At 45.3% G+C, this 26594-nt stretch overlaps 1 long non-coding RNA gene across 1 annotated transcript; it reads left to right on the top strand.

Annotated features, from left to right (window-relative positions):
* Window positions 1-249: 249 nt before the first annotated feature.
* Window positions 250-11453, top strand: LOC108527041 (uncharacterized). Its single transcript, XR_001884671.1, has 5 exons — window positions 250-329; window positions 1777-1852; window positions 6152-6303; window positions 9253-9486; window positions 11212-11453. It is a non-coding gene; the product is annotated as an uncharacterized LOC108527041 (long non-coding RNA).
* Window positions 11454-26594: the final 15141 nt, after the last annotated feature.

Here is a 26594-nt window from a genome sequence, read left to right as displayed (position 1 = left end):
GGGACGGGATGCAGAAGGGGGCGGGGCCACGGGGCCACAGTCCAAACACGTGCTCTGCGCGACTTGCTGGTCCACCTGTTTAAGCCTGGGAAACCACGGTTAGCTAGAGTACAGATGGACGGGGACAGAGGCTGGGTTCTAACCTGAGCCATAGAAGCCACATCCACTGCCAGGGACCCTCTGTGAACACACGAAGGTACATGGACAGCTTATTTGTCATGTCACAATGGGCTGCACAAGAAAAATGCTTTAAAAGGCAGGAAGCTTCTTGGAGCCCAGGGTCACCGCATTATCGAGATAGGATCAGGTTTCCAGTGGAATCAACGCCGGTAAGAGTGGACACCACCCGTACCCGGCAGCTGCGAGCGGCTGACCTGCAACGCGCCCTGTCCCTGGGCTTTGTCACTGTATATTCAACCACGCAGTCCTGCTCCTGGGTCTGTGTAAGCGCGAAGGCTATTAAACAGCAGAATATCCAAACTGCTCCTGCAGGCGAACGCATGTGGCATGTCTGTGAGTTGGGTTGGCAGAGAAAAGATGCTAAAAATACTGACGGAGGAAGTGGAGGGCAGCGGTGGCCACATTGCTCGACTTCCAGCAGCACCAGTGGCAGCCAATTAGCCAGGGGTACCATGGGTGGCCTCCAGGGCCTGCTGGGAGGTGCTGAGCTGGTGCTGGGCTGGAGCAGGCTCTGTGGGCTTCTGGCAGGAAAATGATGGAAGGGCCATAGCCTGGATTTTGCTGCCACACAGATACATGAGGGGGGCATCATTTCCAAATGCACAGAAAGCACAGCTGGGTGAAAACAAGGTGAAATTCCTGCAGAAACCTTCAAATGCAAGGCTGGGAAAGCCTGATGGTCTCCCGGTTGTTGCATAAAAGATTCTTGTTTTTGCCAGGCGCGGTGGCTCACGCCTGTAATCCCAGCACTTTGGGAGGCTGAGGTGGGTGGATCACGAGGTCAGGAGATCGAGACAAGCCTGGCTAACATGGTGAAACCCCATCTCTACTAAAAATACAAAAAATTAGCCAGACGAGGTGGCGGGCGCCTGTAGTTCCAGCTACTTGGGAGGCTGAGGCAGGAGAATGGCATAAACCCAGGAGGCAGAGCTTGCGGTGAGCCGAGATCGCACCACTGCACTCCAGCCTGGGCCACAGAGCGAGACTCCGTCTCAAAAAAAAAAAAAAAAAAAGATTCTTGTTTTTGAAACAACAGTCTTTTGTAGATTTCCCTCACGGCATCCTGTTATGATATTTTACGATGCACTTTGGGTTAGTTGGAGCCTCTGCTAGGTTTTTACCACATGCTTCCCAGGGGCTGCTTCTTCCTCTGCCTTCACCCCGAGGGTGATGAAGAGGCTGCCGGCAGCCCTTGGCTCTCCACGGCTGCCTTGTTGAGCGCTGCTTTCTTGTTGCTTACTGTAGATCATGACCTCTAGCCTGGCCTCACCAGGTTCTCCACTCCCAGGCTCTAGATCTGGGGTCCTTTCCAACATTCCACTCCCGCTCCATGCCCTCCCTCTAAAGCACAGTCACATCTTGCTATTTTCCCTCAGCAACATCTTTTGGACCCTCTCATGCCTTTATTTACATACCTCAATATCCTCCACCAAAGTTCTGCTTCTCCAAAGTCCTATTAACCTGGTTTTGGTAACTCAATCAACACAAACTTTTATTCTCCATGCATTGCTATAAAGCTAGCCCTGCCCTTCCTGAACTTGGGAATCCAACATTTGGCCACATCAAGTTCTACAGGGCATTCTTACACATTTGCAGAAGACGCAAGCTATGAGGTCGATGAGACGAGTGTCAGAATGAAATGGAGGTTTGCCGACTGGAAAATGCCCTATGTGTAAGTATTTATTTTTTATTTAACATTGAGAGTAGAGAAATATGATTTAGGTAAGAATATAGGTAGGGAGACTTATGTTGAGCAAAGAATTTTGCTCAAAGTAGATAAGGTGACATGTGCCCAGGAGGGCTCTACGTTCTGCTCACTCACCATCCTATCCATAGGGCACCCTGACAACACTGAAGGTGACTTGGGCAGGTAACTAACATAAACATGATTGATAACAAAATCAAGATTCAAAATGCTCATGAGGGGTAGGAGCCCCAGAATGAAACCAGTGGTATGCTGAGCATCTTGCAAGGACTGATGTGCACGGCTTTTCCCAAGTCTGCATTCAGCAATGTTGCACTGTGGGGCTGGAATCTGCCACGGGGAGGGGATTGCACCGTGGACACTGGCACGCTGTGAGTCAGCTCTCTTTCTGCTTTCTGGAATCTGCCACAGTGAGGGCATTTTCACCATGGACACTGGCACACTGTAAGGAAGCTCTCTTCCTGCTTTCTGGAGAGCCAGTTGCAAGATATTTATCAAGCACACCACTGAGTGAAAGGGTGTATATCCTTAATGCAAGTGAATCATTTCATGAGTTCTTGACCACCTAATGTGAAATTTTTACAGAATTTCAGTCTGTCCCCTGATCTGCTTTGGTACCTGAAATGAGTCCTGGTACCTCGCCTTACCCTGTAAGTGCTGGAGCAACAGAACACGCACCCCCCCACCCCACTCTGGAGCAGGGCAAGCCTCCTGCTGGACGGGAGGTGACACTGCTTCTCCCCCACCCAAGGACAGCGCTGGATACCTCGAACCAAAGGCCACCACATGTACTTCTTCCTATTCAATAATGCTGTGGTTTTGCTGAAATGTTGCATCGATGACCAGCTTAATGAACTTGCACGGTCACATTACCTCTCTGAGGCTCATCAGAATCATTACTTAGAAACTTTCGACAAGAATACTAATTTCAAAGTATCACCGGAAGGATAAAATTACAGAGCAGTGTGAAAATGATTTGCATTCATTCTTTTGCCTGTGAGTTTTTAGTGCTAACTAATCTTCCATAAAATACACCAGAATATGACATTATTTGTGTGTGATAATGTAAGTAAAATACAGTTTAAGATTCTAACCTACTATTTTTCTAAGAAACAGTGAAAATTTTAAACATTGAAAAAAATTGTTTGCCTATGTCTCAGCTCATGCAGAAATGATAGCTTATAGATAGGTTTATAGAGAATTATCAAAGGGACCCTGTCGTGTAAGTTTGCTGGCACCTGAACTGAACGTGTTGTGGGACTTGGACTGGCCTTGACTCGGGAGTGGGATGACGCAGCAATGGTGCAGACAACACCAGCTAACATTTATTAAGCACTCATCAGTATGTAAAGCACAGATCACAGGCCCCGCCACTCATGCTTGACCTGCATCTTCCCATTTCATCATCACGACGCTCCTGCCATAGCTTACCATTATTGTTGTGTAGTAAGAAATGTGCCTGGTCTTTGTCCTGGGTTCCTAGGAGGTAACATCTAAGCCTGTGGAATTTCCTGAGTGATAGGAATTTGTTACTCAAGGAGGTCCCTAGGCATCTTACGGTCTGCATGGGGCTGACCACACCAGAAAGGCTAACTATGTGGTTACAGGGGTCACATGGTACAGCTGACCTTTGACCTCCCAAAAGGGAGAAGGCTTGAGATGGAGCTCGTCACCCGGGCAGTGATCCCTACAGGAGGAGGCTCCAGTGAGAACTCGCAGATGTACAGGAGGGGAAGTGCCCTCTGCCCCCTTCCACAGGGAGAGGGCCCGGGAGCCCCATGTTGGGATCTTCCTGATCTCGACCAGCCCTGGACGCATCTCCGCTGGTAGGTCCTCAGCGTGCCCTTGGTAGTAGAGCTGCAGTTGTAAGGACAGAGCTTTTCTGAGTTCTGCGAGTCGTTCTAGTGAACTACAGACCCCAGAGAGGCTGTGGGAGCCTTGACCTTGTGTTCAGAAGCGCGAGTGGCCTGGGACCTGCAGACTTGGTGCTGGCATGGAAGTCAGTGTGATGTTGGCAACTATGTCCAAACCTCCAGACTCCAATGTCAGTGCTGGGGGTTTCATGCCGGGACTACATCACAGCCCACCCAAGTATTTCCGTGAATGCTCTGGTGGGGAAACTGAGACTGCAGATGGGAAATAACCAGCACCCTCCTCCCCTCTAGTTTGCGACATGAGCGAGCCAAACCCTGGCGGTGGGCCCCCGAGCCACGCTGCAGAAATGTGTCCTGTGAACATGGCGTTTCCTCCAGATCGTCCTGTTAGATCACACGGTCAAAAACAAAGAGAAAAGAGGGTTTCCCCATGCGGGTGCATCCCTAGAGAACGGGGAGGAGAGTCTCCTGTGTGGTGATCCAGGGGTTTTTTTTTGGTTTAATGTACAAGAGCACACAGGCCACATGAAATGGTGTTTTTTTCTGTTTTGTTTTGTTTTAAAATCTCATCCCAAAACAATAAAAACAGGAGATCCCAGTAGACACAGGAGTGTTGAAGAAAAAAAAAATAGTAACATAATGGGCTAACAAAAGTGCTGCATCTGACATACAAGTGAGCTTCGCTGGCAGCCACACAGTGCCGGCCTCTTCTCCCTGTATGCTCTCGTGAGCCGGCTTTCCTCGGCTACTGGAGAGCAGGATGTGGTTTTTCTTACGCTGTGTTGAATGCAAGGAATCTGTTTGTTTATTTTCATTCATTTCCTACGGATACAGGCAGATGTGTAAGTTGCTCTTTAACTCCAAAAAGTGCCCACGGATGCGTTGACGTGTTTTAAGCCGGAGGCTGCACAGAGGCCTCGCTGAGGCTGAGTCTGCTCCATCCTGAACCCATGATTACAGCCCCAGAGAACCTGATATTAAGCTGCTCTTTGAGCCTTATCCAGGCATAATGTGTGGCTCTGTTGAAAGGCTGGCGCCGGGAGAAGACGCAGAGGGCGTCACCAGAGCCATTATGAGGCCATCATGCAGCCAAACCCACACTTGCCGCAGCCAGCAGCAGGCAGCCCGGGGAAGGGGGGGATTAGAAACCAGGCCCAGCCCTCCACAGGAACAAGCTCAGAGAAAGCCTATTCAGGGACAGCTTCCGCAGACAGGGGCAGCCTGTCACACTCCAAAGAGCGGAGACTTCGTGTTCGTTTAAAAACGTCAACTCCTTCGGGTAAACTGCCAGCAAGGGAATGGGTGCAAGTCCCTCAGGCGCCCTCCACCCTCACAAGACCCATCGCACGTCCCTCTTGGCCACCCAGGGAATGGGGTCAGGCTGACGGAGCCAGCATTTGTCTCCCCGCCTGTCATTCTCTTGGGGTGCAACCTTGCTCTTTTCTCTGTGTGCTCTCAACCTGTTCCTACATGGGGCTGGGTGCTTTGAGCCTCACCCAGGAGGCCTCAATGAAGTTTTATGGCAAGACCCTAAAACTCAAACAGCTGAGAGAGAGGTGCCCTAAAGTTGGGCTTCTGGTGACAAAGGTGGATGTGACAGAGGCCAGCGCTTGCTGTGTCTTCCTTACCCAGGAACCCTGGGAGTTTCTCGTGACCCTACACGAAGCAGTGTTGCCCCCGGGAAGCCCTTGGTGGCTCAGGCTTCCATGGAGTCCGTGCCCACCTCAAAGGTACAAAAGGCAGTTGAGCGAGAGTGACGTCGCACCTTGCGGCTCCACGCCACCAGTCAGGGTTGGCTTTGGAGGAACATGTCACATTCTAGTCATTTGTCTCCCATACACAGTGCACCTGTCACTGTTCAGGGACAAAAAGCATTTCTGATGGCCAGGCTTACATGGAGGTCAGAGAAGGTGTGCGCCAAAGTACATCAGCGAGGGGCAATTAAAAACTAAACCCCACTGACCACTCTAGATTTAACCAATGAAGAAAGGAACCCTGTGATAACAATGGACGATCACTTGGATAGATAAATCAGCGTGAACATAAGAGTGCATTCCAGTAACACCAACCCTTTGCTGTGATTAGCTCAGGCAGGGACAGCAGCGGCGGGGAGCGGGAGGCAGGTTGCCACCGGGATACGCCAGCTCTTTTCGAGATTAGCCTGGGCAGGGACAGCAGCAGTGGGGGGCCCCATGTTGTCACTGGGATATGCCAACCCTTGTCGTGATTAGCCCTGGCAGGGATGGCAGCAGTGGGGTGGCCCAGGTTGCCACTGGGATGCGGGTGGGCTATGTTGTGTGTGTGATGTTGGCTCACCCAGCAACCGTCCTTGACCCCAAACTAAATATCACACATGCCACTTTCTATTCTTTCCCCATCTTTTCCGGCATAGGATGAGACCCGAGCTTTGGCGTGCCTGCATCTGCGTTCTGTCTGAGGATGTCAAAGCAGATGTTTACACTCTGAGATTCATCCATGGAATGTGCAGCGTGACTCAGGGTGAAATTGCCGAATGAGATAAATTGGCTGAAACCTGGCTCAAAGGTGGGTTCTTGGGTTCAGCTGGAGTTTTTCAGTGTTCCTACTTACAGTGGTGAATCCGAACTCTCGGCCACGTCCCAGAGCAAGGAGCAGTCCCCTGTGAGCCCCACAACTGTGGGATCACGGTGACAGGACATGCTCAGAGGGAATTTGTCCAACCTGACACCCTCATGGAAGCCAGTTCCCTCCTGTCTTAAACTGTTCCGTTTTTGGTTTTTAGATTCAGCAACCTTATTATGCAGAGCATCTTTTTTACATGCCTATTTCACTTTTGTGATACACTTTTAATGTCATTTAAAAATTGGGCTTCAGGGTTGTTTTTGGCCAGGTGGGGTGGCTCATGCCTGTAATCCTAGCACTTTTGGGAGGCCGAGGCAGGCAGATCACCTGGGGTCAGGAGTTCGAGACCAGCGTGGCCAACGTGGTGAAACCCCTTCTCTATTAAAAATACAAAAGTTAGCCAGGTATGGTGGTGCACGCCTGTAATTCCCAGCTACTCAGGAGACTGAAGCAGAAGAATCACTTGAACCGGGAGGCGGAGCTTGTAGTGAGCTGAGATAGCACCACCGCACTCCAGCCTGGGTGACAGAGCGAGACTCCGTCTCAAAAAAATAAAAATAAAATAATAATCATAATAATAATTGGGCTCAGGAGGGCAAATCTCAACATTTTAGAATCAGTTTCTGGTGCAGCGGAAGGAAGCACAGAGTTGCTGTCTCGAAGCACGGACGTCCCCACTGGGTTCCTGCTGTAGCTCCCAGGCATCTCAGAGCTGCCGTCCCAAATCACTCGAGAGCTTCCTGCTGCCCGACATCTGCCCCTGCTCCTCCCTGAGTCACTCCCCTTCTCTGTGGCTCAGCAACTAGCTTTTCGCTCGACCTCCTTTCTCAAGCCGCAACTAGATCCTGGAGCAGCCAGGGTGCCATCCTGTCTCACTGACTCTTACAAAATTCCCCAATCTGTCTATGAGATGGCCTGCCCACAGCCCTCCTCCACGTCTTCCACAGAAGTCGTTTAAAAACGTGATGAGTTTCCCTCTGAAACATGCCCAGAGGCCTAGCCAGAGCGGAGTCCCCTGCATGGCCCTCCCCTGGCAGTTGTGTTCCCGCTTGTCCCCCTGTTTTCTGGGCCCAACCGCGGGACCTCTCTCACTCTTTCCAGTGCAGGACTTGCTCTCTGGCCCTGAGGGCTTTCGGACACAGGTCCTCCGCCCACCTCCTAATTCACCACTAACCACATCTTAGGTTTTGCTTTCCTGGGGGGATGGCCCTCCCCTGAAGGAGGCTCCCAGTGTAACTCGGGCCTCCCTCTACCCCAGGGAGTTAGAGGCCTGACCTGGTACACCTGCGAGGAATGCTGGGCATGTCTATCCTGGCCCTCCTTCTTTCTCTTGGGAGTGAGGAACCCAGGAAGCACGACCTCCCCAACTCCATCACAGCAGGGGGGCTGAGGCCACGTGGGCACAGCTGCCATGGCTACACTCTGGGGTTCAGGGAGCAGGCACCTGTCTTGTACAAAGTGTGTCCTGCAGCCTGGGCTTGCTAGCGACCATCTTACTTTGCTGAAGCTGCGATAAAAAAAAAATCTCAGACTGAGTGATTGTTAAACACCAGAAACGTGTTGCTCACTGTTCTGGAAGCTGAGAAGTCCAAGCTCAAGGTGCTGGCAGATTCCTTGTCTGGTAAGGGCTTTTTCTGTTTTTGAATAGCGCCTCTTTTATAAGTCATTAATCCCCTTCATGCAGGCTCTGTCCTCCTGACCTAATCCCCTCCTAAAGCTCCACCTCTCAATACGATGGCATTGGAGGCTAGGTTTCAGCACAGAAACTGAGTAGAGATGGAACCTTGGCCTCCATCCTTACCAAGGTGATCAGATTCTGGGTGTGACCTCCTCAGAGAGGCTGGAAATGCTTCTTCTGACCTCCTGGCACTTCCTTGCCCAGGTTCTTCTTCCTGGCACTGCAGGCATATGCGCTGTTTGTGTGTGCTTGTATTTGCGTATAGTGAGCTTCGCCCCTGGCGATGCACGGTGATATGGTGTGGCTATGTCCCCACCTAAATCTCATCTTGAATTATAATCCCGATAATCCCTGCATGTTGAGGGAGTGACCCTGGTGGGAGGTGATTGGATCCTGGGGGCAGTTTCCACCATGCTGTTCTTGTGATAGTGAGTTCTCCCCAGATCCGATGGTTTTGTACATGTTTGACATTCCTCCTTCACATGCTCTCTCACCTGCCACAGTGTGAGACGTGCCTTCTTCCCCTTGTGCCATAATTGTAAGTTTCCTGAGGCCTCCCCAGCCATGCAGTACTGTGTCGATTAACCCTCCTTTGTTTATAAATTACCCAGTCTCGGACAGTTCTTCCCAGCAGTGTGAGAACGGACTAATGCAGACAAGGAGTGTGTCTCCTTTGTTCAGGAATGACACAGGGTGCCCGAGCTGGCACCGCCGCAACACCCAGAGGCCTCCATGCCAACTCCGCTAGCTGTCTGTCCTTTCCTAGCTCAGAGCCTTTGTGTGTGTGACTCCTCCCACCCTAGATGCCTTTCTCACCTCTGTGCCCATTCACACATGCAGGACCCACCTGGCCCTGTACCCAGCGCAAGCCTTCCCAGTTTCCTGCTCTCTGAGCTGAGGGCCCACTGGGAAGGGGGAGGTTCCTGGATTCTGGGGCCTGCCCACTGTGTGGGGCCTGGAGCCTGCCTTTGTAACGCTGTCTTCCTCCGTTCCATTAGGGTCCAAAGATAGATCACAGCTAAGAGCTGGCAGAGCTCTTCCTTAGAGAAGAGCAGAGCTGTGTCCCTTCATGGTGGTGGCGATGATGTGGTGACAATGACGGCGATAATGACGATGGAGATGATGTGAACCATCCTGTACTGAGCACGCGTCTGTTTTGGGTACAGGATAAGTGCCTTATGCACATGTTCTCTCCTTTCTCTGCTCATCTGTAGCTGTAGGAGGATGGCTGATGTGTGGGGAAGTTAGACGGCTGCTCGCAAGACCAGCAACTGGAGAGTGGCAGGACACCATGGAAACCGACCTCTGAACCCAACCTGCGTTTCCAATGGGCTCCGGCTCTGTTGGGAAACGTGAAGTGTCCATGCAGAGGGTGGACCATGAGGGATACACGGACCTTTTTGATGTGCACTGGGCAGGGACCACAGTTGACTTGATCAGACAGAAGTGTGAGTTGGCGAAAGCCCAGATTCACTTTTCTATCTCCCCTTTCACTCTTTCATCTGTGTGTGTTGGGTTTATACATATGTATGCACGTGTGTGTACATGTATGTGTGGATAAATGCACATGTACGCATTCATGTTTGTATACATATGTATACGTTCCCATGTGGGTATACACACAGTACACACATGCATTTGTGCATATGCGTGCACGTACATCTGTAGACGCTCCCAAGCAGGTGTACACACGTGTATTTGTGCATACATGTGCATGTACATACTAGGGTTTATACACTCCCGTGCGGTTGTGCACACATGCATATGTGTGCATGTATATCTGTATATGCTCCCACACAGGTGTACACACATGTATTTGTGCATGTACCTCTGTAAACACTCCCACGTGGATGTACACACATGTATTTGTGCCTACGCGTGCATGTACATCTCTATATGCTTCCAAGCAGGTGTACACACATGTATTTGTACATACGTATGCATGTACATATTAGGGTTTATACACTCCCATGTGGGTGTACACACATGCATTTGTGCATATGTGTGCATGTACATCTTTATATGCTCCCACACAGGTGTACACACATGTATTTGTGCACGGACCTCTGTATATGCTCCCACACGGGTGTACACACATGCATTTGTGCATATGTGTGCATGTACATCTGTATACGCTCCCATGTGGGTATACACACATGTATTTGTGCATGTACATATGTATATGCTCCCATGCGGGTATACACACATGCATTTGTGTGTACGTGTGCATGTATATGCGTATACACACCCATGTGGGTATACACACATGCATGTGTGCATGTACATCTGTATACACTCCTACGCGGGTATACACACATGCATTTGTGTGTACGTGTGCATGTATATGCGTATACACTCCCATGTGGGTATACACACATGCATGTGTGCATGTACATCTGTATACACTCCTACATGGGTGTACACACATGTATTTGTGCATACGTGTGCATGTACATCTGTATATGCTTCCATGCAGGTGTACACACATGTATTTGTGCATGCATGTGCATGTACATGTGTAAACGCTCCCAGTGTACACACATGCATTTGTGCATGCATGTGCATGTACATCTGTATATGCTCCCACACGGGTGTACACACATGCATTTGGGCATGCATGTGCATGTACGTACATCTGTATATGCTCCCACACGGGTGTACACACATGCATTTGTGCGTACTGTGCATGTACATCTGTATATGCTCCCACGCAGGTATACACACATGCATTTGTGCATACGTGTGCATATACATGTGTAAATGCTCCCACAGTGTACACACATGCATTTGTGCATGCATGTGCATGTACATCTGTATACGCTCCCATGCAGGTGTACACACATGCATTTGGGCATGCATGTGCATGTACATCTGTATATGCTCCCACATGGGTGTACACACATGCATTTGTGCGTACGTGTGCATGTACATCTGTATATGCTCCCACGGAGATATACGCACATGCATTTGTACATATGTGTGCATGTACATGTGTGCATGTGTGTGCACATTCACAGATTCATGTTCATATGTGCACACATGTATAGACATATGGTTCATATTTCCCCGTGAAAAAGATACATTCTGGTTACAGAAGCGTTTCCTTGTCTGTCACTTATTTCCTCTAGCCTTTAGTTTCTAACTCTTTTTTTTCCCTCCTTTTCCCTTTTTAGATTGAGGCCTAGTGAGCATGTATCAAACTGGTCAGATCTCAAGTGCTACCATTCAGTTAGTTCTGACCAATGCTCATCTGCAAGTACCTCACACCCCGAGCACGCTACAGAGCATTCCATCACCCCAGAAGGCAGCTTGTGCCCTCCCGTCACTCCCACCTGGTGCCCCATCACGCGTCTGTGCTCCTGTCGGGCTGATTTAACTTCGCCTGGGGTTCCCCGGCCTTCATCTCCTTTGGACTTTCTGCCATTCTCAGGGTCTGATTTTGTTTTCACTCTCAGGACTTACTTCTAAATTCACATTAAAAAGTCTTCATTTCACATAAGAGGGGCCAGAAACACCTCTGTTGTTCTCTTGCCTTTAAGCCCCACAGTCACAGGCCACTCCTGTCATCCCTGCAGGTTGGGCAGGGATCAGGAGGCTGCATCACATTGACCCAGTCACTCACAATTAATATTAGGTTGGTGGAAAAGTAATTGTGGGTTTTGCCACTTTTTTTTTTTTTAGTGACAAAAACACTATTTTGCACCAGCCTGTTAGTATTTCCTGTCCTAAGCTTTTTGCATGTGTCAAACCTCAGGATACACCTGTGGATGCACACGGCCAGCACCCTCATTTAGAGATGAAGAGACTGATGTTCAGAGTGGTTCAGAGAGTCAGGTGATCTGCCCGGAGTGGCCCACAGGCGAGCACGGGAGGCTGGCTAGACAGCAGGACTGAGTCAGCGTGGAGTGCTGCTCTCTAGCCAGATCATTCCCTTTGCTTCCGGAGCGTGGGAGAGGCCGCCTCTGGCTGCTTTTGTGCAGCAAAAAATGATGTCTTTTGTCATGGTGTCTGGGAAGCTGGAGAAGGTGCATGCCCTTCAGGACCCCCACCGAGCCCCAGGCGTCTGGGTTTCCTCTTCCTAAGTCCCCCTGGGGAGTTCTGCAAAGTCTTTTCCTGCTCCTAAGACCCTTCTGCTACCACCCCATTTCCCCGACTTCTCACTTTTCCTGCTCTTCCAGTCACCCAGGTCTGGCTTCCTCTCCCTGCCATGAGCCAGCCCTTGCCCGGAACCCAGAGTGATGACTCCCAGTGGGTGCTGCTCAGTCCCTTGGGCCCCCGGCAGACGGTTCTCCTGTGCCCATGGCTCCAGGGCTGGTGGGTCCCCAGCCCCCGAGTTCCCTCCCTGGCCTGCTCTGTGGTCTCTTCCCTTCCCACCCCATCACTGTCGCTGCTCCCAGTCCCTGGGGCAGAACCAGACCCTTCTCCCTCCACAGCACCACCACCCCACAACAGCCCGGGCTGCCCCTCCAGACTCATGATGTCAGTGAACTACCTGAGGGCCGACTGCTCCCAGACCTACACCCCAGCTCAGCGTCCCCGTGCTCTAGCCTCAAGGGGTTCCAGCTGCTCTCTGGACATTTGCACCCAGACACCAGGGAGACACCGCACCTCCCCCAAGGTTCCTGTCTCAGTGAAGGGCTCCAGCCCAGAACCCGACTCGGTTTTCTTATCCCCGCTTCTTCCTAACCTACTTCTAACCACTCGCTGTGGTTTATTCATCTCAATCCCAAATGGCTCTCAAAAGAGGCTTCTGGTTTGCGTGTCCTTCGTCACCCGGAGTGGGGGGTCACCGTCCCTCCCACAACCTCCCAGCGGCCTCCAGGCGCCCACCAGGCCCCTCGCCCGAGGCTCCTCCATGGCAAGCCTGTGCTGCGCTCCGAGAAACGGACCTTCTCTGGTTGTCACGGGGGTCGTCAGAAAACAAGTCACTTCCGTCAGCAGCACAACTGTGCAGGAACCTGATCCCCTCCCCGACAGGGCTAAGAATAACGTGCCTCGTTAGCACATTCAAAACGGTGGCACGAAATTACACGGGGCGCGCTAACAACCATGTTGGCAGCTCAGCGTGGGTCGCTTTGCCTCCCATGCAGCTCCATGGGAATTCTTAACCACGCGTTCTCCCAGAGCAGCAGAGGCGCGGGGCTGGCCCCTCTGGAGTGAGCAACATGTTCTTATTCTAATTATGCTGGTAATTAGAGCGCAGGTCTTTGAACCTCAACCAGCCACGTTCCCGCCTCCAGGACTCACGCAGGATGAGAAGTGGGTCTGGAGGTTTCCTGCTGCTTAAGGCTGTTTGCTGCTGTTGTGAAGGGACCTTCAAAACAAACCCACCTGTGGATTTGTGTTTGTTGTTTGAGTGTTTCCTTGCCTCGTCCTAAATTGCTGGTGTCCAAATCACTGTTTTGTGTTCTGCATATATTGAAGCAAATGGCAAAGAGCCTTTCCCTCTTTTCCATTGTGATTTGAATTTTGTGGCATGCGAGGGCTGACATTTCATTATTTCCACTAAAGCTTGGAATTGGAGACCCGTGATCTAAAGCAACAGTACGGGGAGGGCGCTTGTTTTGTTTCCTGAGGTCTGCATTTGTCTGTGCATTTGAATAGGGTGTGTATCTTCGGTTGGGCAATGAATTCCTCCATATTAAAATTTTCAAATATAAACTGAGCCAAATAATCAAGCTGATTTACAAAGCGATTTCTGCAGAATGAATGATAGCCTTAACTAATTGCCAGAGTAAGTCCCGCAAACCTTACATTTACAATAATGAATTCGTCCGTTTTGAGAAGTTAGGGTAAATAAATACTCCAGGCTTTGAACAATCCAGGGAAAGACCTGAGTATGGAAATCCAATCTCTTGCCATCACTGTCAAAAAATTTTTTGAGTGTGTCCTATAAGCACAGTGCTGTGCCACATACTTTGGGTGATAAGAGATGTCAAAGGCCTCTGTGGTCCATGGTTCCCTAGCCAGTGAAACACAAGTGCACATACCTGTATGTTGAATGTCAGGATGCCTGTGCTAACTGCAGTAGGTAACCAATGTATAGCCCAGGGCTCACAGGGTGACAGAGGAAGGAAGGGGTCTTCTTCTAGACCCAGGAAGATCTTGCATGTCTATCTCGCTCTACCTGACTTTTTAAAAAAAATGTCCTTATTAAAAAATAGTAATTCTTAAGATTATCCCATTAAGTCTATTTTCTGTTATATCTAAGCTAAATACAATTCTCTAGCCAAGTAAAAAAGTCAAGTATTCTAAAATGCTTCTTTATTGAAGGAACAAATAGAAAACTTGGGGTTGGAAAAATTAACCCTAAAATCAGAGTTCAGAATTGCAATCAACCAAATGTAGGTTAAAGGCAGGATCTATAAGAACAGTGAGAACACATAACCTGGACCATCAGCAAAGATGGGAGACTTCTTGGTTCCAGATATTTAAGGACATTTTTGTCTAATCATTAGTTGACCACTAAGATAACTGAGCAGAGATTTCATTGGCTACATAAGATTTTAAAAATTATAGACTTTATAAAATTCGTTTAGGAAATTTACTAAACAAAGAATAGCAAAAAGCCTGGAAGAAGGGGAAGAATCTGACTTCTAGAATTGGCACATTATATTACACAAAATGTCCAGCTCTCAACAAAAAGCTATGGGACAAGGAAAGAGACAAGAAAGTGTGACTCACCCACAAAGAAAAAGGTATTTTATACAAATTATTCCCGGGGAAGCCCAGACATTGAACTTTTTAGACAAAGCCTTTTAATCTTATATTGTTAATATGCTCAAAGAACTAATGGAAAGTATGAGAACAATGTCTCACCAAATCAAAAATATCAATAGAATGGCAGAAATTATAAGAAAATAACCAAACAGAAAGTCTGGAGCTAAAAACTACAGTAACTGAAATTAAAAATTCACCAGAAGGAACCAACAGCAGATTTTAGTAGGTTAAAGAATTGGCAGACTTAGAGATACATCAGCTGAGATTATTCATTCTGAGAAACAGAAGAAAGAAAATGAAGAGAAACAGAGCCTCAGAGACCTATGGGAAATGATCAAATAAATAAACATTTGTGTAATGGGAGTCTTGGAATAAAAGGAAAGACAAAATGGGGAAGTAAGACTATTTGAAGAAACAATGGCAAAAAACTTCCCAAATTGAATAAAAAACATTAATCTATATAACCAAGGAGCTCTCTGAATTCCAAGTAGGATATCTTTCAACAAAGACAAAATTTCAAAGAAACTCTTGAAAGCAGCAACAGGGAAGTGATTCATGACATATGAGAGATTCTCAACAAGATCAACAGCTGGTTTTACATTAGAAATTATAAAGGCAAGAAGGCAGTGGAATAACATTTACAAAATGCTGAAAGAAAAGAAAGTCAAGTAAGAATTCTGTATCTAAAACTGTTCTTCAAAATGAAGGAAAATTAAGACATTCCCCAAAAAACAAAACCTGAGAGAGTTTATCACTATGAGATCTTTCCTACAAGAAATACTAGAATCTTTCAGGCTGAAATGAAACAATATTAGACTGTAACTCACATCAAAATAAAGAATTTTTTTCTAAAGTACCATCAGTAAAGGTAACAGCTAAATATAAAACACGGCATAAAAGTATTTTTTGTTTGTACCTTTTTTTCTCCTATCTGATTTAAAAGGAAATAGCACAAAGCAACAATTATAGATCTGTGATGACAGCCATGTACTCTGTAAAGATGCCAGTTATAGGACAATAACAGCATAGGAGTAAAGTTTTGTGTACAATTAGAATTAAATTGGTATTAATCCAAACTAGATGATTTTAAGATACTAATGGTAGGCCGGGCGCGGTGGCTCAAGCCTGTAATCCCAGCACTTTGGGAGGCCGAGACGGGTGGATCGCGAGGTCAGGAGATCGAGACCATCCTGGCTAACACGGCGAAACCCCGTCTCTACTAAAAAATACAAAAACTAGCCGGGCGAGGTGGCGGCGCCTGTAGTCCCAGCTACTCGGGAGGCTGAGGCAGGAGAATGGCGGGAACCCGGGAGGCGGAGCTTGCAGTGAGCTGAGATCCGGCCACTGCACTCCAGCCCGGGTGACAGAGCGAGACTCCGTCTTCAAAAAAAAAAAAAAAAAAAAAAAAAGATACTAATGGTAATCCTCAGTCAACTACTAAGAAAATAACTCAATAACTTAAACAATATCCTAAAAGAAACAAGGGACTTAAAATCGAAACAAGAAAATATATATTTAGGACAAAGGGAAACAGTAATGGTAAGCTAAGGGAACCCAAAAGACGTAAGGCATATAGAAAACAATTAGTAAAATGGCAGATGTAAACCAGACCTTATAAATAACTCATAAAATATGAATGAATTAAATGCTCTAGTCAAAAGATAGATATTGGCAGGATGAATAAAAATGGCATGATTCAACTATATTCTGTCTGCAGTGATATACTTTATTTCCAAAGACATAAGTAGGTTGACAGTGAAGGGATGGATAAAGATATACTGTGCAAACAATAACCAAAAAAGAGCTGGCATAGCTATACTAAAAATAAACCTTAAGGCAAAGCTGCTACTAAAGACAAAGTAGGACAATTTTAATGTTAAAAGATCAATCTATCAAGAAGATATAATGACTATAAGCAATATGCATTTAAAAACAGAGGCTAAAATGCATGAAGCAACAACTGACAGAATTGAAGGTAGAAATAGTTAATAATAATACTCAAATACTTCAATATCTGACTTTTAATAATGAATAGGACAATTAGACATAAGACCAATTGATAAAGTCTAAAAAACACTATAAATCAACTAAACCTAACCAATACATACAGAACATTTTATCCAACAGTAGAATACACACTGTTCTCAAGTAAACAGGGAACATTCTCCAGAACAGACTAAATGTTAGGCCATAGTGTATTCAGTAATTCTAAATTTATTGATTTAATTTTTTAAAGGATTTAAATTTAAATTTAAAATTCAATAAATTTAAAACGATTAAGATAATAAAGGGTATGATTTCTGATCACAATGGAAGGAAACTAGAAATCAGTAATGGAAGGCAATTTGGGAAAATTCAAAGGTGGAAATCAGTTTACACCCTCCTGAATAACCCATGAGTCAAAGAAGAAATCACAAAGGAAATTAGGAAGTACATTGACATGATTGGAAGCAAGGACACAGCATAACCAAACTTATGGGCTGCAACTAAACCCATGCTTTTCAGAGTATTTATAGCTGAAAATACGTACTTTTTTAAAAAAAGAAAAAATTCAAATTAGTAAGCTAACGCTCTTAAGACATTGAAAAAATGAAGAGCAAAATAAATCTAAAGCAAGCAAAAGGAAGAAAATAGTAAAGATGAGAGTAGAAACAAGTAAAATCAAGAATTAAAACCGGTAGAGAAAATCAACAAAAGCAAAAGCTTTTCCCTTTTCAAAGACCAATAATATTGATACACTTCAGACTGTGAAGATAAAGAGAGAAGACTCAAATCACTAAATCAGGAATGAAAAAAGGAATAATACTCCTAACAGAAATAAAAAGGATTACACACGAATGCTATGAACAGTTACATGCCAATGAATTAGATAACTTAGATAAAATGTGCAAATGCCTAGAAACAAGCTACCTAAACTGTCTCAAGAAAAATTAAAAATCTGAATAGACCTATAACAAGAGATTTAATTGATAATCAAATAATTTCCCACAAAGACCAAATGATTTCAATGGTAAATTTTACCAAATGTTTAAAGAATAATGAATACTTTTTCTTTATAAACTCTTCAAAAAACAGAAGAGAAGGGAATAATTCTTTACTCGTTGTATGAGGCTAGTATTACTCTGATCCCAAAGCCAGGCAAAGACATCACAAGAAAAGAAAAGTGAATACATATGAAAAGTGATCATACTAATAAAATAAAGGATAAATGCCACATGGTTAACTCACAAGATAAATCATTTGACAAATCCCAACATCCTTTGCTGATATAAAAAAAATCAACAAATTATGAATAGAAAGGAACTTTCTCAACCTTAGAAAAGACATATATAAAAATCCACAGTTAATATCATGCATAATAATGAAATACTGAAATATTTTCTACTAAAATCAGGAACAAGACAAAAAAAAGAAGTTCTTTTTGAGAATTTTGGCCAGGCACGGTGGCTCACGTCTGTAATCCCAGCACTGTGGGAGGCTGAGGCAGGCGGATCACGAGGTCAGGAGATTGAGATCATCCTGGCTAACACGGTGAAACCCTGTCTCTACTAAAAATACAAAAATTAGGCAGCCATGGTGGTGGGCGCCTGTAGTCCCAACTACTGGGGAGGCTGAGGCAGGAGAATGGTGGGAACCCAGGAGGCAGAGTTTGTAGTGAGCTGAGATCGCACCATTGCACTCCAGCCCGGGCGACAGAGCGAGACTCCATTTCAAAAAAAAAAAATTTATTCAACATTGTACTGGATATTCTAGCCAGAGCAATTAGGTAAGAGGAGACAAGCATTCAGATTGTAAAGAAAGAAGTAAAACCATCTCTGTTCACAAATGACCTAACTGTGCATATATGATATCCCAAAAATCCACACACAAAAAAACTAGTATAAACAAGTTCTGCCATATTTCAGATATAAGCAAATATCAATTGTATTTCTATATACTACTAATGAGCTATCTAAAAATAAAATTCAAAACTAATTACATCTACAATAGCATAAAATTAACAAATTAAATGAAAACTTGTACACTAAAACTATGTTACTGTAAACAAAGAAGACCTTAAAATTAAAAGACATTCACTGTTTACAGAAGAGACTTAATAGTATTAAAATGGGAATATACCCCAGATTTGATGCTATCAAAATCCCAGCTAGCTTCTTTATAGACATTTTAAGGTAAGCCTAAAATGTATATGGAAATGCAAGAGACCCAAAACTGCCAAGACAAACTTGTGCAAGAAGTTGGACGATACATTTCTTGATTTCGAAACTTATGACAAAGCTAAAATAAACAGGACAGTGTCATCTGAGCATAAGAATAGACTCATAGATCAATGGAAGAGAAGAATTGAGAGTCCAAAAATCAACCATCACATTTAGAGTCAATCAATCTTCAGTCAAGGTGCCAAGACAATTCAATGGGCAAAGAGTTGTCTTTTCAACAAGGGGTGGTGCTGGGACAATTGGAAATCCAAATGCAAACAAATAAAGTTGGACCTTTACCTGTTACCCTATACAAAGTTTAACTGAAAATGGATTGAAGACTTAAACATAAGTGCTAAAACTGCAAAACTCTTGGAAGAAAACTTAGGCACAAAGTTTCACGACTTTGAAGTAGGCAATGGTTTCTTAGATATGGCACCAAAAACACAAGCAACAAAATAAAAAATTAAACTGGATACTATTGAAATTATAATCTTTTGTCCTTCACAGGGACAACACCAAGAATGTGAAAAAACAATCTACAGGATGGGAAATTTCCAAATATATACCTGACATAGGTCTAGTAACCAGAATATGTAAAGTACTCTTACAACTCAAAAATAAAAAGACCAGTCACCTAATTTATAAAATGGTCAAAGGATTTGAAGAGAATTTTCTCAAAGAACATATACAAATGGCCAATAAACATATGCAGACATGTCCAATGTCATAAGTCATCGGGGAAATGCACATCAAATCCACAATGAGATATTGCTTCATACCTGCCAGCTTACTATGATCAAAAAGTATTTATAATAAGTGTTGATGAGGGTGTGGAAAGTTGTAACTCCAATTCTTGGCTGGTGGAAACGCAGAATGTGGCAGCTGCTTTGGAAAGCAGTGTGAAAGTTCCTCACAACTTAAACATGGAGTCGTCATATGACCCAGAAATGTTACTTATATACTCAAGAGGATTAGAAACATACACAAACATTTGCACACATGTATTTACAGCAGTATTATTCATAACCAAAAAGTAAAAACAATCCAAAGCTCTATTAGTTGAGTGAATAAACCATCTGCCATTGTGAATTCACTATTTCGCATTCCCACCAGCAGCGTGTTCCTGTTCTCTCATCCCCACCAACATGTGCTGTGGTCAGTTTGCTTCTTTTCTAGATGTTCTGAAGGGTGGTTAGTGGTTTGTTGTTGTGGTTTTATTTTGCATTTCTATGATGACTAATGATGTTGAGCATTTTTTTTTTTTTTTGAGATGGAGTCTCTCTTTCGTTGTCCAGGTCGGAGTGCAATGGCGCAATCTTGGCTCACTGCAACCTCCACCTCCTGCGTTCAAGCAATTCTCCTGCCTCAGCCTCCCAAGTAGCTGTAATTATAGATGCCCACCATCACACCTGGCTAATTTTTTTTTGTATATTTAGTAGAGACAGAGTTTCACCATGTTGGGCAGGCTGGTCCCAAACTCCTGACCTCAGGTGATCCACCCGCCTCGGCCTCCCAAAGTGCTGGGATTGCAGGTGTGAGCCACTGTGCCCCTGGTCCGATGTTGAGCATTTTATGTGCTTATTTGCCATAGCAAAATATGTTTATTTTTTGCCCATTTTTTATTGGATTGTTTACTACTTATTGTTGAGTTTTGACTGTTCTTTATGTATTGTGAATATAAGTCCTTTGTCAGACAAATAATTTGCAAATATTTTCTCCTAACCCTTGGGTTGCATTTCTCTTAACAGAATCTTCCATACAGCAAAATCTTTTAGTCTGGATAAAGTCTAATTTATATTCTTTGTTTAAAACATCTTGTTTCGGGTGCTATTGCCAAGACTTATTTCTTTGCCTAACTAAGATCATAAATACTTTCTCCTATCTTTTCTTCTAATGGGTGTGCACTTACCATACAAGACAGCAGTCCCACTCCTGATATTTATCCTAGTGAAATGAAAACTTGTTTGCACAAAGACCTATATATGAATGTGTACAGTAGCTCCTGCCATAATTACCAAAAGTTAGTCACCAGCCAAATGTTCCTCAGTTGGGGAATGTGTATTTCACCACACCACAGAATGCTGAGCAGCATACAAGCATCAACATGGTGACTCTCAAGTGTTTTATGATGAGAGAAGGTAGGCCAGGCACGGTGGCTCACATCTGTCATCCCAGCACTTTGGGAGGCTGAAGTCAGTGGATGGCTTGAGCTCAGGCATTTGAGACCAGCCTCGGAAATATAAGTAACATTTCTGGGTCATGTGACGACTCCATGTTTAAGTTGTGAGGAACTTTCACACTGCTTTCCAAATCAGACCAGGATGAGATCCTGTCTGTACAGAAAATACAGAAAATAGCCCATCATGGAGGCATGTGCCTGTGGTCCCAGCTACTCGGGAAGCTGAGGTGGGAGGATGGCTTGAGTCTGGGAGGTCAAGACTGCAGTGAGCTGAGATCAAGTCACTGCACTCCAGCCTGGGTGACAGAGCAAGAGCCTGTCTCAAAAAAAAAAAAAAAGTCTCCAAATGTTACATATTGTACTATTCCATTCACATGACACTCTGGAAAAGAAGTGTTCCGTGGGTGTCAGGGAGTCCAGGGTAAAGGGAGGCGTGCCATGAAGCTGCAGTGGGGGGTGATTTCGAGGTGTGGTGAAAGGGTTCTGCATCTTGGTGTGGTGGTGGGTACATGACCATATATATGGGCCAAAACTCACATAACTACACCAAAAAGGGTGAATTTTACTATATGTAAATTAAAATTTTTAAAAATGAAGGAAGGAAAAGTATTCAGAGATGAACAGCGATGTGTCGATCAGTGGATTGCTATACACATTGAAATACTTCCCTTAGGTGATTTCACTTATTAAGTTGCTAGCTCTTCAACGGCAGTAATGAACTGTTACTAATCTCTGTGTGCTTGAACGTCACGGGTTGCCTGGCCCATAGTAGCTACTCAAGTGTGCTGAATGAATCTTACTATACTTTCTTCTTATTTTCAACCTGCATTGTTTCTTGGTGGCTGTAGTGATTATGTTTGATCTCCATGAACTTCTATATGTGAGAAAGTTCGTACGCATTTTGAAACTAGCGAGGATAATGTTGACGTGGTTTTATATTTTTTCTACTGCTTAGTCAACCTTGCTTTTCACTGATTCATGTTGTTGTTATTATTACATGTAATATGAGGAGGTTATTTTTCAAGATCTGATACTATCTTTATTAAATTTGTTCTGATTTGAACAGTAGTCCTTTTGATTACTGCCTGAATTCTGGGGTTTCTGTAAGCTATGTTACTTTTGTTTTGTTAGCACTACTTAGACATCACATAATATCAGTGCTTTCATATTGGCAGTGCAATACGCTGCATTTCAAAAATCTATGAATACATGAGCTGAGCTCAGGGATATTTTAGATATTAGTATGAACAGCGAAGCATTGTTGGTTTTCTATCTCCACTGATGCCACGTCACTCTGCACACAACTCATTTACCATTCCTCAGCAGCAGTAGCATTTTATCCCATGAAGATCTCCAGCCTCTCTGGATGACAGGCTCGGACAGCAGGAAGAACTCTGTGTGGGGGCTGCACCTGCCACCATCGGGCCCAGAGTATATTTCTATACCACTCTCTGCATGGGTGGGTATAGAATGAATATTTTTGATGAATTGGAATCCAGGTCCCATTCTCATGAATTTCAAGGAAGGAGTACTTCATGGAACAGTTTGTACATCCCGAATTTTAACTGTGGACATGACACCGTCCTCAAGACCAGTGCTTCTTAATGGGAGGTGAGTGTGGATGCCTTTCAGACCCTCCGGGGCCCTTCACTAACTCCAGATTCCACCTGTTCCCAGGGTCCCTAGGACTCACTGCCAGAGCCTGCAGCAGCTCCTCAGCTCACTTCCGCTGTCTCCCATGACAGCAGATGGGGTAGGCAAGTAGTCCAGGCATCTCCAAAGGGGTTGGGTGGTCTAATTTAAAAATGAATGATCTTTGTGCTAAATCCATGGCCTCTGCTCAGTGCTCTTCTTGCCCCGGCAGCTGACTCTCCCGTCGCGCTCTGCTCTGAGCATGCCCTTCCATCCTGAGGCTGGGATGCTGCTCTCTGAAGGTACTTTCACTTCTCCCGCCTGCCTCTCACGGCCTGGCACAGTCCCTACTGGCTTCCCAGAAGTGTTGAGGCCACACAGGCATGTCCCAAACACTTCCTGTGCTAGCAATGCCTGGTTTCTGTTTTCAGAGCCCAGTTCTCTGCCGGGCCTCAGATGGGGAGGCACAGCTGCCTCCTGGGCATGGATAACCCGCACAGGGTCCCCCGAAACCTTCACCTTCCGGAGACCCCACCCTTCCATGTGCCCCGGGACAGCCAGCCCCCTTGTCTCCACTTAATCCATCAATTTGGAAAACTCAGCAATTCTTGATTTTTCCCTTTTCCTAATCTCATATGCTCAATTGATCAACTATCCTATGGATTCTGCTTCATAAATACCTTTCTATTATAGTATTGCAGCCCACAAATTCCTGACAATTATGGGTTCTGTAATTGTGTGTTATGGATTCCAAGTTCTGTAGTCGTGTGTTATGCTACGCTATTGAAGGCTTTGGAAGTATGTGTTGTGTGTGCCTGTGCACATTTTTTGAGGGTAATTTTTTCTAGATTACACAGATCACCAAAGACATCCATGCCCAAGCGTTAATATTTGGAATGTGCATCAGCTGAGTTAGGTTTGGTTATGCTGAAGTCATTATCATTTATCACCAATTATCATTGTCTCTGAATTTGCTGCAGTGTTTTTCCCTTGGCCAGGAATTCCTGTTTCAAAGTTCATCCATCTTCACTGGCAAAGCCATGCCCTTCCCTCCAAAGGGCCCTGCCACGTCTTCTCTGTGCCCCCTTTCTCCACCCGATGTCCCCATGCAGACATGATTGTTGAGTTCTCATGGCAGCAGCATCCAACACTATCTACCTGAAATAGTCATAAATGCAGAGAGGAGAGGGAATGTGCTCATTGTCACGTTTTACAATGGCAAAACTCCAAAAGTAAACCCTCTGTTTGCCGACACACGTAGGGTTGCCTGAATGGAAAAACATGTATAAAATATCTTCATGGTCACATGAGATTCTTATTTGACTAAATAACTGGATACTACAGCCTCGCCAACATGAGACACGAAAGCAGGCAGTGAACATGATGGACGTCGAGGCTATCAAACGTGAATTCTGTGCTCCTCTGCAGTGGCGCCTTAGTGGGGTTTTTAGAGAAAACCGTACCTCTGCAGGAGGAGCTTTGAGTGTGTCTTTGCCTTGCTGCAACTTATTCTCTCTGGTCCAGGATATGTAAGAAGCAACTGGGAGATGTGTCTATTGGGGTCCCTGTATCTCCGGCCTCACTCGGCTGAGGAGCTGAGGTAGAGTGAATTGTTGACACGCTCCTCCACCCTTCCTTCATCTCCTCTCTTTGCCGAGTGACTTTGTAGTTCTTCCCACCACGAGTGGAGTGAACTGCTCTGCCCCATACTGTGGGCTCCATCGTGTGATCTGCATTGGCCAATGAGATGTTGGCCAACTTGAAACCAGCGAGGAACATGCTCAAAGGACGAGGCCACAGGCCAGGCACAGTGGCTCACGCCTGTCATCCCAGCACTTTGGGAGACTGAGGGGGGCAGATCAGTTGAGGTTAGGAGTTCAAGACCAGCCTGGCCAACATGGTGAAACCCCATCTCTACCAAAAATACAAAAATTAGCCTGGTGCGTTGGTGCACACCTATAATCCCAGCTACTTGGGAGGCTGAGGCAGGAAAGTAATTTAAACCCAGGAGGAGGAGGAGGCTGCAGTGAGTGGAGATCATGCCATTGCACTCCAGCCTGGGTGACAAGAGCAAGACTCCATCTCAAAAAAGAAAAAAAAAAAAAAGACGAGGCTAGCCCTCCTGCTTCTTTGCCACTGCTCAGGGGAAGAACATGCCTTGGGAAACCTTCTCACTCAAGCAGGAGGAGAGGTGCAAGCACAGAGGTGGACCCAACCTGCAGTGGAGAGCCTGCCCCAGCCGAGCCCACAGGAGACCAGCCCACCTTCACGGAGTCTGCACATGTGCAAGGAGGCTGGCAAGTCCAGGATCGAGGGGTAGGCTGCAGGCTGGAAACACAGGCAGGAGCTAACATTTCAGTCCTCCATCTCTGGGAAACCTCGGTCTTTGCTCTTAAGAATGTCAGCTGACTGGATGAGGCCCACCCACATTAGGAAGAGTCATCTGCTTGGCTCAGAGTCTGCTGATTGTAGGGAGATCTACAATCTCCTACAAGAAAGGAGATTTCAAACGTGACTCATATGTGAATCATGAAGTTAACATCTACAAAATATCTTCATGGTCACATGAGATTATCTGACTAAATAACTGGATCCCACAGTCTCGCCAACGTGAGACAGGAAACCAACCAGCACAGTGAACATGAACAGCAGTTATTTTAGCCACTGTGTTCTGGTGTGGTTTGTTACCCAGCATGACAGGACCAACAGCTGACTGATACAGAAGATAAAGTAAATTGGCATGGAAGGCTGTAGAGTTACGTGTCTCAGCACAGGATATGCTAATGTGGGAAAGGGATGCTTGGCCTGTGCATTTTGGGCACCTGATCAGCTCTCTGCCCACAAAGCCAGATAAAAAACTCCACGATATGGAGTGGAACCAAAACTACGGATCAGTCATTCACCGGTGGTGATGATAAACAGCCCTTCCTAACAATTATCTAGTTAAAACACCATTAACAATTAATGACATACATCACAGAACTTATTGAACCCATTAAAGACTAATTTACTGGCTATAAAATTATGGCATTAGGAATTTACGGATCATTACCTTTTATTCTGGAATGAAATATTGCTGACTGAAACTCTTAGAAACTGTTGAAAACAATTACTCATTAAAGCCACATGAAATTAAATGATACGGCTTAGCAAAAAGGAAGAAAAGAATCCAAGCAAAGTTTGAAAATGTTTTTTTGAGGAGAGGCACTAATTTTGCACGACACTGAATGGATAAAGATTATATTTTCAAACAAGATTAAGATCTACAATTAAAGAATATGAACTAAGTAATTTTAATGTGCAGTAAAATCTTTTTGGGAAAACGTATTAGATCATGACTGATAAAAATTCTGATCATGATTAATCACTGCTAGGTATTTTGGAACACTATTAAGGAGAGTTTAACAATGTTAAAATTAATTAACTAATTCCTCTAAAAGGGTTTAAAATATAATACGATGCAACAGCTGTTGCAGCTTTAAATATGATTATTTCCTTTCCACCCTGAAACCAAAATTTGTCAGTCAGAAATCAACCTCATTTCATTGCAGTTTCCAATTTATTGCTCGGTAATGAGATCAACTTAATTGTGATGAGTGCCTTGTTTTCTAAGCAACCACATGTACAAGAGCACATCCCAAAGTACGTGGGATGTGGGATGTGCCCTCCTCCATCTGCCTGCAGGAGCAGTCCTGGGTGGCAGGTACACAAAGCTCAGAGGCCCCACTCCATCTGCCCATGGGAGCAGTCCTGAGTAACAGGCACAGGGAGCTCAGGAACCCCGCTCAATCTGCCTGCGGAAGCAGTCCTGGGTGGCAGGTGC

This window comes from Rhinopithecus bieti, unplaced genomic scaffold (assembly GCF_001698545.2).
Source record: "Rhinopithecus bieti isolate Rb0 unplaced genomic scaffold, ASM169854v2 scaffold_3734, whole genome shotgun sequence".
In the NCBI taxonomy this organism is placed as follows: Eukaryota; Metazoa; Chordata; class Mammalia; order Primates; family Cercopithecidae; genus Rhinopithecus; species Rhinopithecus bieti.
The sequence above is the reverse complement of the archived record's forward strand: the minus strand, read 5'-3'. Positions and strand labels throughout refer to the sequence as shown.